The sequence below is a fragment of the Solanum dulcamara genome, chromosome 10, assembly GCF_947179165.1.
Source record: "Solanum dulcamara chromosome 10, daSolDulc1.2, whole genome shotgun sequence".
In the NCBI taxonomy this organism is placed as follows: domain Eukaryota; kingdom Viridiplantae; phylum Streptophyta; class Magnoliopsida; order Solanales; family Solanaceae; genus Solanum; species Solanum dulcamara.
The window spans coordinates 18,923,737-18,937,310 of record NC_077246.1 but is presented as its reverse complement, the minus strand read 5'-3'; positions in this window follow the sequence as shown (position 1 = coordinate 18,937,310).

Below are 13,574 nucleotides of genomic sequence, written 5' to 3'. Positions count from 1 at the left end.
ACCTGGCACAAGATCCCATTTAATGTAGTATGTTAGACTCCGAGGACCATTCAAAACCTCAGACTCTGATACCAAGTTTTTCATGACCCGATCCTAGGGCCTAGACGTGACATGGCGAATAAGAAACCTGGAAGTATCTCAAACAAGCCTCTTAGCATTCTTTTAGTCTTTCATAGGTAATGAAAATAAATAAAGAAGAAGAAATCATAATAGTAAATCTTCAAGTTACATATGCCAAACAATACCTCTAACTTTTAGATTTAACGGGGCTAAGACAAGTACCTAGCTCACCATCAATCATAATAGAAAGAAATGTCATAGTAAGTATCTAAAGATCTCAACATATCATAAGCTAGAAAGATAAAGGAGTATTATTCCCAAAATATTGGAACTCACCAAAAGTAGTCTTCAAACGAAATCTCAACTAGCCACATGGAGGAGAACGAGGAGGAGCACTGGTCCCTACATGGTAATATCATATAGGCAAAAGAGTATGTGTTAGTACTTTGAATGTACTAAGTATATAAGCATGCATGAACATTGAGGAAACATTAAAATATTTATGTAATATGAAATATAATGCAATGTATGCATAATCAATAATATAGATATCCTTTAAAACATTTATTTTGTGGGAAGATGACCATAACCGATAACTAATACCATGCGATCTATTACATCGAATCCAACATAACCCCTAAAATTGGCCGGCGATACTAGTTGTCGGGTCGAATTCCATCAACTTCATTCATTTCTTTAACTTTAACTTTAAGGGCTATTTGCGGATCCATTAGCCAAAGCCTACAAGGGCTCCTATGTTGGCACATAGGTAATGACACAAAGGTTTGCTACTAGGATTCCCTTACCGAATCTAACCTCAATGACCCATTCATTTCTAAGACCATCCCACAGAATAGTTTAATACTTCAAAATAGTCATTGCAAATAACTTGAGAATTCAAAATATCATATTCGGTAGAATAGATCATTAAAACCTTTGGTAATTCAAATATGTAAGAATTGTCCTTATTGCATAAAGAATCTATCATTCATATTATTTCATCATTCTTTCATTTCATAAGACTCAATTTTGATCATAGATATTGCTTTCATAAATATTCATTTGGACTCAAAGATTTCAAGTCAAACTTCATTGAAAGCATAGTAAAACTAGGTGGGTTCAAATCACTTCAACTTTCAAACATGAATGTAAATGAAATTATACATAAATACTTTGAAATCCATCAATTAAAAATCATGTTTTAAACAATCCATCATGAATTTCAAGAGCCTATAAAGAGCTAAATAGAGAAAATACTTACATACTATCAATTCATACATATGAAATCATTTTTCTTCAAAATAGATCAATAATTATTTGACCATGATTCATGTTATTAAGTAGAAATAAGAATTACCCATAAAAAAATTTACTTGAAATTAAGAGATTTAGTTGAGAGAGTTTTGAACTACATGGGTGGAAGAACCCATGGATACACACCCACATAACTTAGAGTAAAGATTAAAGAAAATAAACATAATTTATCATATAATCAAAATACTTTAGGCATGAGAGTGGAAGGAATACTCTCATTGAAGCCTTACATACCTGAAATCCGAAGCGTTACTTATAATCGAAGGACTTAATAAACACTCTTGAATCCTAACATTTTCTCCTTGCTAGAGCATTTTGTGTACTACCCGACGTATATGAATCACTAGAATAGTATTTATACAATACTAAGAACTAAAACTATATTTTAAGAATGAGTAAAAGAGTGTATACAAAGAAGAGTTGCTTGATAAAGATTGATAAACAAAATGATGAAATAAAGTGGGTATTTATAAGTTTGAAAGAGGGACCTAACAATAATTAAAATAATTATAAAGAAAAATCTAAAAATTTAATAGAAAATTATGATTTCATGGGTAATTTCAAATGAAGGACTATTGATGTCATGGGTGATGTCAAATGGATCTAGATCTTTCCATGGTTGGTGAGATGAACCTTCGTTTAGAAGAATATCCTTTTTCAAAGCTGCATTTGAAATAGATAACTTCCTTATTAGGATTTGGTGTCTTAATATGAATTGTTACTCTAGAAGTATAATTTCATGTCATTTAAGAATCAACCAAGTTGGAGCATCTTATAGTGAGATTTGATTTTTCTTTTACAAATACTCCATTTCGTCACAGCACCATGTCTTGCAATAATTAATTTATTGGACCTACTTAACCTCTGAAATATAAAATATGGTCTCAAAACAATTGTAGGTAATGATGTTTGGGTTAATCATAAATTTTAACCACCTCATTTAGACCATCCTAGTAAAATTTATGCACAAAATACAGAAGAAATATCATTTTCATCGAGAATTGGAACATCATATACAACGTTTTTACGGGGTGTAACATTATCTCCCGCTTGAGAACATTCATCCTCAAATGAGGAAAGACTTATCTTGAGTTGAGTAGAGTGTAAACCAACAACACATCATTAATGCAATAGTGCAATTTAAAACATCATTCGAAACATATTTTATAATTTTTCGTGCATATGACAAGAAAAGTTTGAATGCAAGGATTTCAAGTAATTGATCAAGAACAACTTAATACCTTAGGTTTAGGTAGAGGGAAAAAGATGAGGGTATCATTTATTCTTAACTGCTTTCGCGTCCCATGTAGCACTTTCGATTTGTTGATTCCTTCAAAGGACTTTAATAGATGCAACTTCTTTGTTTCTCAATCTCTAAACTTGTCGGTCTAAAATTTCAATCGGAACTTCTTCATAGGTCAATTTTTCTTCAACATTCACTACTCTCAAAGGAACAACGGAACTAGGATCACCCACACACTTTCTCAACAAAGACACATGGAACACTGGATGAACCATGACCATTTCCAATGGCAACTCCAACTCATATGCAACATTGCCAACACGTCTCACGATTCTATAAGGCCCTACATACCTAGCGCTCAATTTTCCCTTCTTACCAAATCAAACCATACCCTTCATGGGTGAAACCTTCAAATACATCCAATCGTCCACATTAAACTCAAGATACTTTCTTTTAGTGTCGGAATAGAACTTTTTACAACTTTGATCCATCTTCAACCTTTCTCTAAAGATATTCACCTTCGCTAAAGCATCAAGTACCAAATTAGGGCCCAACAAGATCATCTCACCTACTTCGAACCAACCAATCGGGAATCTACATCATCTCCCATACAAAGCCTCAAATTTTGCCATCTCAATACTTGAGTGGTAACTATTATTATAGGCAAACTCGATGAGTGGTAGATAATCATCCCAATTTCCATTAAACTCAAACACACAAGCCCTTAACATATCCTCTAATGTTTGAATCTTCCTTTCGGCTTGCCCATCCATTTGAGGATGGAATGCGGTGCTCAATTTCACATTAGTACCAAGGCCCTTTTGAAATGATCTCCAAAAGTGAAAAGTGAATAGGGTACCAGAATCCAAAATAATGGATAACGGCATAGCATGCAACCTCACCAACTCCCGAATATATAACTTGGCATAGTCTTCGGCATTATAGGAAGTCTTAATCAGTAGGAAATGAGCCGACTTAGTCATTCTATTAACAATTACCCAATTCGAATCATGACGCTTCTGGGTATGAGGCAAACCCACTATAAAATCCATATTCACATCTTCCCTGTTCTTATAGGGATTTGAATATTTTGGGCTAGGCCACCAGGACTTTGATGTTCGGCCTTCACTTGTTGGCAATTCGGACATTCGGACATGAACCTTGCTATGTACTTCTTTATGCTACCCCACCAATAGAACTTTTTTAAGTTTCGGTACATTTTTGTTGAACCGGGATGAATAGAGTATGTAGAATTATAAGCCTCTAGCAAGATCAAACTCCTTAGGCCATCAACATCCGGAACACATAGCCAACCTTGATAGTATAACACCCCATCTCCCCCTTGGGAAAACACCTCTATCTTTTTTTTTTTAACCAACTTTTTTAACTCGATAAACGTCGGGTCAAGATATTGCTTTGATTTGACATCCACCATCAAAGAGGATTTGTACCTATTTTGAACAACCATACCACCACCATGAGTAGAACACAACTTCATTCCTAATCTATCCAACTAGTGAATATATTTCACCAACTCCCTCTTTCCTTCATCCATATAGGCCACACTCCCTATAGATACTCTACTAAGTGCATCAGCAACCACATTGACTTTACCCTGATGATAGTGCACACTTATGTCATAGTCCTTAAAGAGTTATAGCCGCCTTCTTTACCTTAGATTAAGGTCTTTTTGGGTGAACACATATTAAAGACTTTTATGATCGGTATACACATCCACATGCACCCCATAGAGGTAATGCCTCCAAATATTTAGAGCAAAAACAACGGCTGCCAATTCAAGGTAATGGGTAGGGTAGTTACGCTCATGCACCTTTAATTGTCTAGAAGTATAAGCTATGACCTTGCCATTTTGAATTAATACAAACCCCAAAAAAATCTTTGAAGTATCACAATAAACTACAAATCCTTTTAATCCTTCTGGTAGAGTCAAAATATGATAGAAGGTTTGGAAACCCTTCTCATACTCATCCGTTTATATTAATTTGGATTTCTTTTGGGTCAATTTTATCATAGAAGATGAGATGGAAAAAAACCCTTCAACAAACCTTCTATAGTACCCAGCTATACCCAAGAATCTCTTAATGTCTGAAGGAGACAATGGTGTAGGCCTACTCTTGACTTCCTCTATTTTCATAGGATCAACCTTGATCCCATCACCGAACACTACATGACCAAGAAATGCCACCTTCTTCAACCAAAATTCACACCTACTAAATTTTGCTAACAATTGCCTACCCCTCAACGTTTGAAGCACAACTCTCAATGATTTTTATGTTCTTCCTCACCTCGAGAGTAAATCAAAATATCATCAATGAAGACCACCATTAAGTAATAAGTTAAGATTTGAACACCCTATTTATCAAGTCCATAAACACCGTCGGTGCGTTCGTCAACCCAAAACTCATCACCACAATCTTGAAGTGACCATACCTTATTCGGAAAGCTATTTTGGGAATGTCACACTCCCTCACCCGTAGTTGGTGATAGCTGGACTGAAGGTCGAACTTAGAGAAGTGACTTGCCTCTTGTAATTGATCAAATAAGTCATATATTCTAGGGAGGGGGTACTTATTCTTAATGGTCATCTTATTTAATTGCTAGTAGTCTATGCACATTCAAAGCGACCCATCCTCCTTTCTCACAAATAACATGGGAGCACCTCAAAAAACTCATTGACTATGGGAACCAACTCATGAGGAGGAATTTTGGAGTCTACATTCGTAACCCTCAAAATATGGTAAACACAACCCTTAGAAATCATTTTTCAAGCCTTAAGAAAAGAAATAAACTTACCCTTCACCAATAAATCACGACCCTCCTATTCAATAACAGACTCATTTGGAAATTGGAACTTGACTCGACGTGTCCTATAATCTATGGAAGCATAAGATGCATGTAACCAATAGTTCCCAAGAATAACATTGAAATCTACCATGTCAAGCTCAATGAGATAAAAAGGAATAACTTTATACAAGATAGACACGGGATAACCCCTATAGACCTTTCTAGCAATAACCGACTCACCAATAGGGGTAGACACCAAATAGGGCTCTAATAATATTTCGTGTCACACATCAAACCTATTAGCAAGGAATAAAGTAACAAATGATAAAATTTCAGCCGGATTTAATAGTGAATACACATCAAAAGCAAAGACCTTTAATTTACCAATAATTACATTGGGTGCATTCTCAACCTCTCGTCTTTCATGCAAGGCGTAAAAGCGTTTGGTGCATTGGACACTTCTTTGGGTTTGTTGACCATGAGAAATTTGGCCTTGAGGCCTACCACCACCATATATACAATCCCTAGCATGGTGGCCCATCTTTCCACACTTAAAGCATGCATTGGAGCTGAATAAGCATCCTCTTTGTAAGTCCTTCCACAGTTATTGCAAGCGGGGAAAGTTTGAGCACCAATATTCTCTCTTGCAACCATTGGGTTAGCACCCTTGTCCTTGTTGAACCTTGGAAAAGGATTATTGGTGGAACATTTTCCCACAAACCGTTGCCCACCTTGGCCTTTGCCATTATTACCATAACTGGACCTTTTAAGGTTAAACCCTCTACCATCTACTCTAGCCTTTTTGAACCCTCTTGATCTCTCTCTCAACTTTTCTTATTCAATTTATTCTATATAAGTCATTAGCTGAGAGATGTTCATCTCCTTAACCAACATGGCCATTTTCACTCCTTAGACACCAAGCTTGAGACACCGAAAATAAACTTGCTTATTCTAGCTCTTGGGTCTGAGACCATGAAGGGAGCATACTTTGACAACTTAGTGAATTTGAGAGCATACTCCCATGATCATTCTCCCTTGATGAAGGTTGATGAATTCTTCTATTTTGGCCTCCCTTAGCTCTAATAGGAAGAAATGGTCTAGGAAGGCACCTTTGAACTTTTCCCATCCTATCGGCCCCATTTCTTCATCCCTTTCAACAACCTATTATTCGTAACACACTCTATCCACACCTTTGAGTTGATAGGCTACTATCTTGGCCTTCTTATTCGGTGGCACACCCATGATAGACACAATCTAGTACACCTCATTAATGAACTTCATAGGGTTCTAATCTAGTTTAGAACCATCAAACTCAGGCGGATTCATCCTTTGGAAATCTCGAATCCTAGAGGCAAGATTTTTCATTTGGGGAGGATGAACACCTTGATGCCCTTGGTTGGTTACGACTTGAGTCAACAACATAATAATATTGCGAAATTCGACATGGGTTACACCTTTCTCATTTTCTGGGGCATTGGAAACTGGAAAAGCTTAGTCCTCATTGTCAACCCTTGCTCTTGGAGGTATTCTTCCACGAGTCATTATCTAAAGAATACAAAATGGGTCATTAGTTAAAGGAAAGCTTAGGACACTGTAAGGCACGACATGAATTTAAAAGAAGTGAAACCTTTTCAAAATGTCCCATAGTCTCCTATTCATAGTTATGGCGTGCTTCACAACCATGAACAATATCCTATTTAACTTGGTATGTTGGACTCCAAGGACCATTCAAAAACTCAAGCTATGATATCAAGTTTGTCATGACCCAATCCTAGGGCCTAGATGTGACATGTCGAATGAGGAACCTAAAAGTACCTTAAATAAGCCTCTTAGCATTATTTTAGCTTTTCATAGGTAATGACAATAAATAAACAAGCAAAAATTAAAATAGTAAATCTCCAACTTATATATGTACAACAATACCTCTAACTTTTAGATTTAACGGGGCTAAGACAAGCCCCTAGCTCACCCTCAATCATAATAGAAATAAATGTCGTAGTAAGTGTCTAAAGATCTCAGCATATCATAAGGTAGAAAGATAAAAAAGTATTGTTCCTGCAACATAGGAACTCACTTAAAGTAGTCTTCAAATGAAATCTCAACTAGCCACATGAAGGAGAACGAGGAGGAGCACCGTTCCCTACATGGTAATATCATGTAGGCAAAAGAGTATGCTTTAGTACTTTGAATGTACAAAGTATGTAAGCATGCATGAACATTGAGGAAATAATAAAACATTTATGTAATATAAAATATAATGCAATGCATGCATAATCAATCATATAGCTTTTGAAAAATATAACTTCCTCATTAGGATTTGGTGTCTTAATATGAATTTTTATTCTAGAAGTCTAATTTTATGAAGTTTAAGAATAAATCGATTTGGAGCATCCTATAGTGAGATATAATATTTTTTCTACAAATACTTCATTACGTCACAACACCATTTCTTGCAATAATTAATTTATTTGACCTACTTAACCTCCAAAACATAAAATATGGTCTTCACAAAAGTTGTAGGTAATGATGGTGAGTTATTTGAAAATTTGAATTACCTAATTTGGACCATCCTATTAAAAGTTATGAGCAAAATACAGAAAGAATATCATTTTCATCGAGAATTGGAACATCATATACAACATTTTTAGGAATGTTACAACAAAGGAGGACCACGAACCGGGGATAGCACCATAGACCATGGAGAGTACCACGGGCTGTGAAGCCCTCTGTGGTGAACCCTCCTCAACACCTGAAAGAATTTTCCCAAGAAAGGGTCCATGGAAAACGACCACGAGATGTGGAACTCTCCACAGACCGTGGTGTGTCCTCATGGTGGACACCCTGCAAGTCCACCTGCTGGACCTGCACCATGACCACCTTTCATGGTCCATAATGCTCTTCACATACCTTGAAGGTGCTCTATGGTGAAACTTCATAGACTACCCCTGCAGGCCTTTTTCCAAATATTTCTAAGTCCTTTACCATGGACCCCACCACGGACCGTGGTGAGCACCACAGACCATAAAGGGTCCTTATAAAGTCTTTTCTGACTAGATTTTAAGAAGGGTATTCTAGTCTTTTCCTATATTTTAATTCTAAATGATGTCACTTTGGAGGTTGAATCCTTTTATCAAAAGACCCTAAAAAATCTAAAACCCTCATTCTCCATACTTTGACTCAGCACACTAAATTTCCTCCTCTCAAACACTCCCAAGAACTTCAAGGCAAGGCTAGGGTTTCTATTATAAGACATTCAAGTCTCCTTTCTTCTTCAAGTTTCAATAGGGATTTTGTGTTCCCAAGTTATATGAGTTTCCATCAATTAATCCTTCCAACCATGGAGCCCAAATGTTCTTCTCAACTTGATATTTTAATTGTAATGATCAATCTTCATGGGCTTTTATATAATGTCTCTAAATGCATAGATTATGGTGTATTTTATGTTTATTTACCTATATTGATTTGTTTTGACTTTGAATTGCATGAATAGAATGATTTGATAAAGCGCCTATATGAATGCTTGAAAGAGGTTTTAAGTATGAATGATGGGTTGTTTTGAGATGTTCTAAATTTATGTATTTCATCACTCTCATACATGAAAGAACTCTTTAAAATACATTTGAAGGTTTTATGAAAAGAACTCACCTAGTTTTCCTCATGATTTAAGTAAAGTTGAAATGAAGTTTTTGGACTCCAAATAAATGATATGAGGCAAATGTTTATGTAAAGGGAGTCTTATGAAATGATTGATTGATGAAAGGGATTCTTAGCCAAAGTAAGGTTTCAATGTCAAAGGACAATTCTCGCATTGAATCAAATATAAGGTTTTAATTAGCTATTCCATCGAATGATGCTTTATTGTTAAAGATATATAATGCTTATGCTATTATGATATTTAAATGTTATTCTGTTAGATTGACCTAGTGCTTAATGTAGCATATAGATGGGGACTCGACCTAAGGGGTCCTTAAGTAAAGTCTCATATTGCATTAACTATGAGCCAACATAGGGGCCTTTATCAGCTATTTTAGGCTAGTGTATCCAAGATTATCCATTAAAATTAAAGTTAAAGAAATGTTTAAAGTTGACGGAGTTCTACCCAGTAAGTAGTCTCCCCGTCCCAACGTAGGGGTTATGTTAGATTCCATGTACTAGCTCACATGGTCTTATATGTCGGTTATGGTCATCTTTTCTATGAAATGAATGTTTTAAGATTTCATATGATGATTTTTCATGCATGCATTCACTTATGCATATTGCTTATAAATGTTTTTTATGTTCTTCATTATATAGCATGCTCACATATGTTAGTACATTAAATATACTAACGCATACTTTTGCCTACATGATATCACCATATAGGGACCAGTGTTGCTCCACACTCTCCTAACCGTGGCTAAGTTCGATCATTGAGGGCTACTACTAGTTGGTGAGTTCCTATGATCCAGGAAAGATACTCCTATCTTTCTAGCTTATGTTATGATTAGACTTGAATTACATTTTAGTATTTTGACCTAATTTTGAGTGTGATCTAGGAACATGTCTTAGCCCCCGCCAAATCTTAATATAGAAGGTATTATTGGACATAGTAAATGATATTATGATGACTTGATTAGTATTGAATGTCAAATCCCTTAGTACTGATATCCCTTTATGTTTCTGCATGTTTGTTTATCATTACCAATGAGATGCTCAATGAATGCTATGAGGCTTGGGTGAGGCTTCCGAGTATTTCCATGTCATGTCTATGCCCTAGGTTTGGTTCATGACAATATGTGTTCAATGAATCATTTGAAATCATCACAAGGGCTCATAAGAAGAAAATATAGTTCATTTATGGGATATAAACTGTAACCGACATTGAACACCATGCAAGCTATAAAATGGTATCCAATGTTAGTCCCACACTGAAAAGAGAGAGACTACTTACTAGGGTAGAATTCGTGAGAACATCATAAGCTTGAGCTATTTGTAGATCCACTAGTTAGGCCATAAAGAAAAATCTATTGGGGCACATAGTTTGGGACTAGAGGTCGCTACTAGATCTCCCTTGGGTTGCTTCTTGAACTTTTGGATTAAGCCCCACCTCAAAGGCCTCTAGGTTCTTAGTCAATATTCCAAAGAAATTCAAAAGTAATAATCATTAATAATATTAGGAAAGGCTATAGTAAATACTAATCCATATCATAAAATAGTCATAGGAGTAGATCAGTAACATGGAGATTAACACAACTCTGAGAAAACCTTTCTTTTTTATGAATCTATAAGTCGGTGAGAATATCTTTCACCACCATTTAAACTTTATTGAAAACATACTTGAGATTATAATTCATCATCATAATCATAAACCATTCATAAATCCTTCATCAATGCATGATGATAACTTCATAAAATTCATACTTTGAAAATAGCATAATGCCTGGGTCCATGAGAACTCACTTGAAAAGATGTAATTTAACTTGAATCGTGTATAATTGAATCATTACATGGAAATAAATCATAATTGAATTCAACCAATGCATTCTCATGATAATCCCTTCATTGAATTGGAATTGATTAAAAAGGAGAAAACCTTAAGGACTCCATGAATGGAAATGATCTATGGATGAATTCCCAACATACCTTGAAGTGAAGATTTAACAACAATGGAATTGAAGAACTTGTATTTCAAAACCATAGCTTGAACCTTGAAGAACTTGATAGTGTTCTTTTAAAGAGATGATTTTTTAAGAGAGTAGTTGAGGGAATAAGGGGAATTTTGAGGGTTTGGATACTTATAAGTTTAGAAATAGCTCCTAAACTCTGTAGTCTAGGGATTAAATGAATAACAATTAACTAAAATATCCTATTAAATTAACTTTTGGGGACCTTTTATGCTAAGTCGGTCGAGCTTATCATTCTAATCAGTAAGTTGCAGATCTTCATCTCACCTTGCTGAGTTATCCAAGTTTTCTGAGGATTTTTCTCTAATAGATTTGGCGAGGTTGACCTATCTAACCGAATTGATCGGTGGGTCACCATTTCTCCTCTCTTCTCGCCAAATTAGACTTGAGCCTGATCAAAATTTTTTGATTCCTTTGGTCAGATATCCTTCCTCATCAACCAAGTTTGGCGATTCGCCGAACCCACATCTTCCTTGCTATACTTCTCTCATCTGAGACAATTTTCTTAGAATATTTTGGGAAAGGCCCTGAGCCTGCAAAACATATTTTATGAGTCACCAAACTTCCTTTTTCATGAGAAAAAATTTATGAAATGATTGGGCAAGCTCTTGGTCCCTTTTGGCAATATGCCGAACCACTTTGGTGAGTCGCCAAGCCCTATTTCCAAGCCTCATCTCCAAATTTCTAAGTTTCCTCTGATAGATTAATCTTTCTTACTTTTTAACTTTTGGGGCCTTACAATTAGGGGAATCACTTAATAACCCTCACTAGAACCTAGTTCCCTTATTAGGCTCATTGTGGATAGGGGTTTAGGAATTGGTAGAAATGGTTGGGACTTAGGGGTTGAATCTTCTATATATGCACCTTTAGAATAGGTTGGGCAATTAGTTATTTACATTAGCAGGAAATCTGATGATCAGAACACTCTTCTAGCCAAATCAGGTCATAAAAGGGTGTGGTATCATCTTAGGAATGCTGGTAATAAGCAAATGGACATTTCTGAGGATGAACCTACATCACAAAAACCTCTTTATATTGCTTTGGCACAACCTTCTTTTACCGAAAGTAATCATAAAGAAGCTAAGGCCAATTTTGATATCCTTGGTCGTTCATAAAAAGAACAAGACCTTTACGACCAAGAATATTGCTTCTTCTTTGGAACCTATTGATATTCTTGATAATGTATTGGAGGATACTAAGAGAAAAAGAAAAGGCAGAAGGTTTTCTTTCTATATGAATGTCAAAGGGAAAAGAAATAGGTTACCCAACGTACCTCATCAAAGGTTTCTATTAGCTCAAGACTTCAGGATGAAAGACTGATAGTGTGGACAAATAGAAGGATATTTCCTCATTTGAATATATTGGGGAGAAGACACTAAAGAAGAAATAGACAACTACGTGGATGAGGAAGAGGCACATTTAGATCCTCACCCGGCTAGAGTATACCAGCTTAGGTTCTAGGTGTTCTTAATTATGGTTTGTGCTTTTATGTTAAAAGATACATCCTCCTTTGAATGGTTTTACCTCTAATCTAGACATCATAGGGAGATTTTCCAATGATTTGTTGCTTCAAGAATATGGTAGGGTAGATAATAATGTGGTGTCAGGTCTTCACAAGCTCCTATTTGATGTTGTTCACAAAATTATACAACCTAGATAGTAGAAAAACATTGATGCAAACTACCTTGATCTCAATCTAATAGATCTGCTGGAATTTAGGGCTCCCATTGGCCTTCCTTGGCTAATGATTCATACTATTTTCATGCTAAGTGAATAAAATAAAAAAGGTCATGACTTTTTCTGTGGGTTCTGGTTAGGCATAGTGTTTGCAGATTTATGGCTGCTTCTGAAGGTTGGATAGACTTAAACTACTAAATATATCATTAGCACTATAAAATAGATTTTTGAACCTTCTTCTAGGAGGGTGTCCACTGCTCCTTTATAGTACTTGAGGACTTCCTTCGTTACTAAGGATACAAAGATTGAGGCTCTATGAAAGTCTCAAAATGATGTCATTGACTTGATCCAGACAAAGTATACCATTGAATAAGTTAAGATCAAGGACAAAATTGCTCGCCTATAGGCTGAGCTACAAGATAAGGCCACCAACAATGTCAACCTTAAAGAAATCTATCAGCTTCTTCAAGAGAACCATCCCTCCTCCTCCAACTCTCAAGCATCACCTAGCACTAAACAACCTCTAATTTATATTTAGTTAAAACAAACTTATCCCTCATTGTTTCAAAAGGGTAATTTGGCTTGTTTTTAGTTTACTTCGAAATGTAGTGTCACTTATCTTGGTTAACACAACTAGTTGTCTTTACTTACTTCTTTAGTTGGTCTTCTTGGTTGCGTAGATATTTTGCTATATCTAACTATGTTATTTTGGTTGTTTCATGATTGTTGATGTACTGTCAAAAATACATATTTTTAGTCATTATTTGTCTATTATTTAGTATTTTTATTTTTTCTTTTAGAGGTGGATTTTA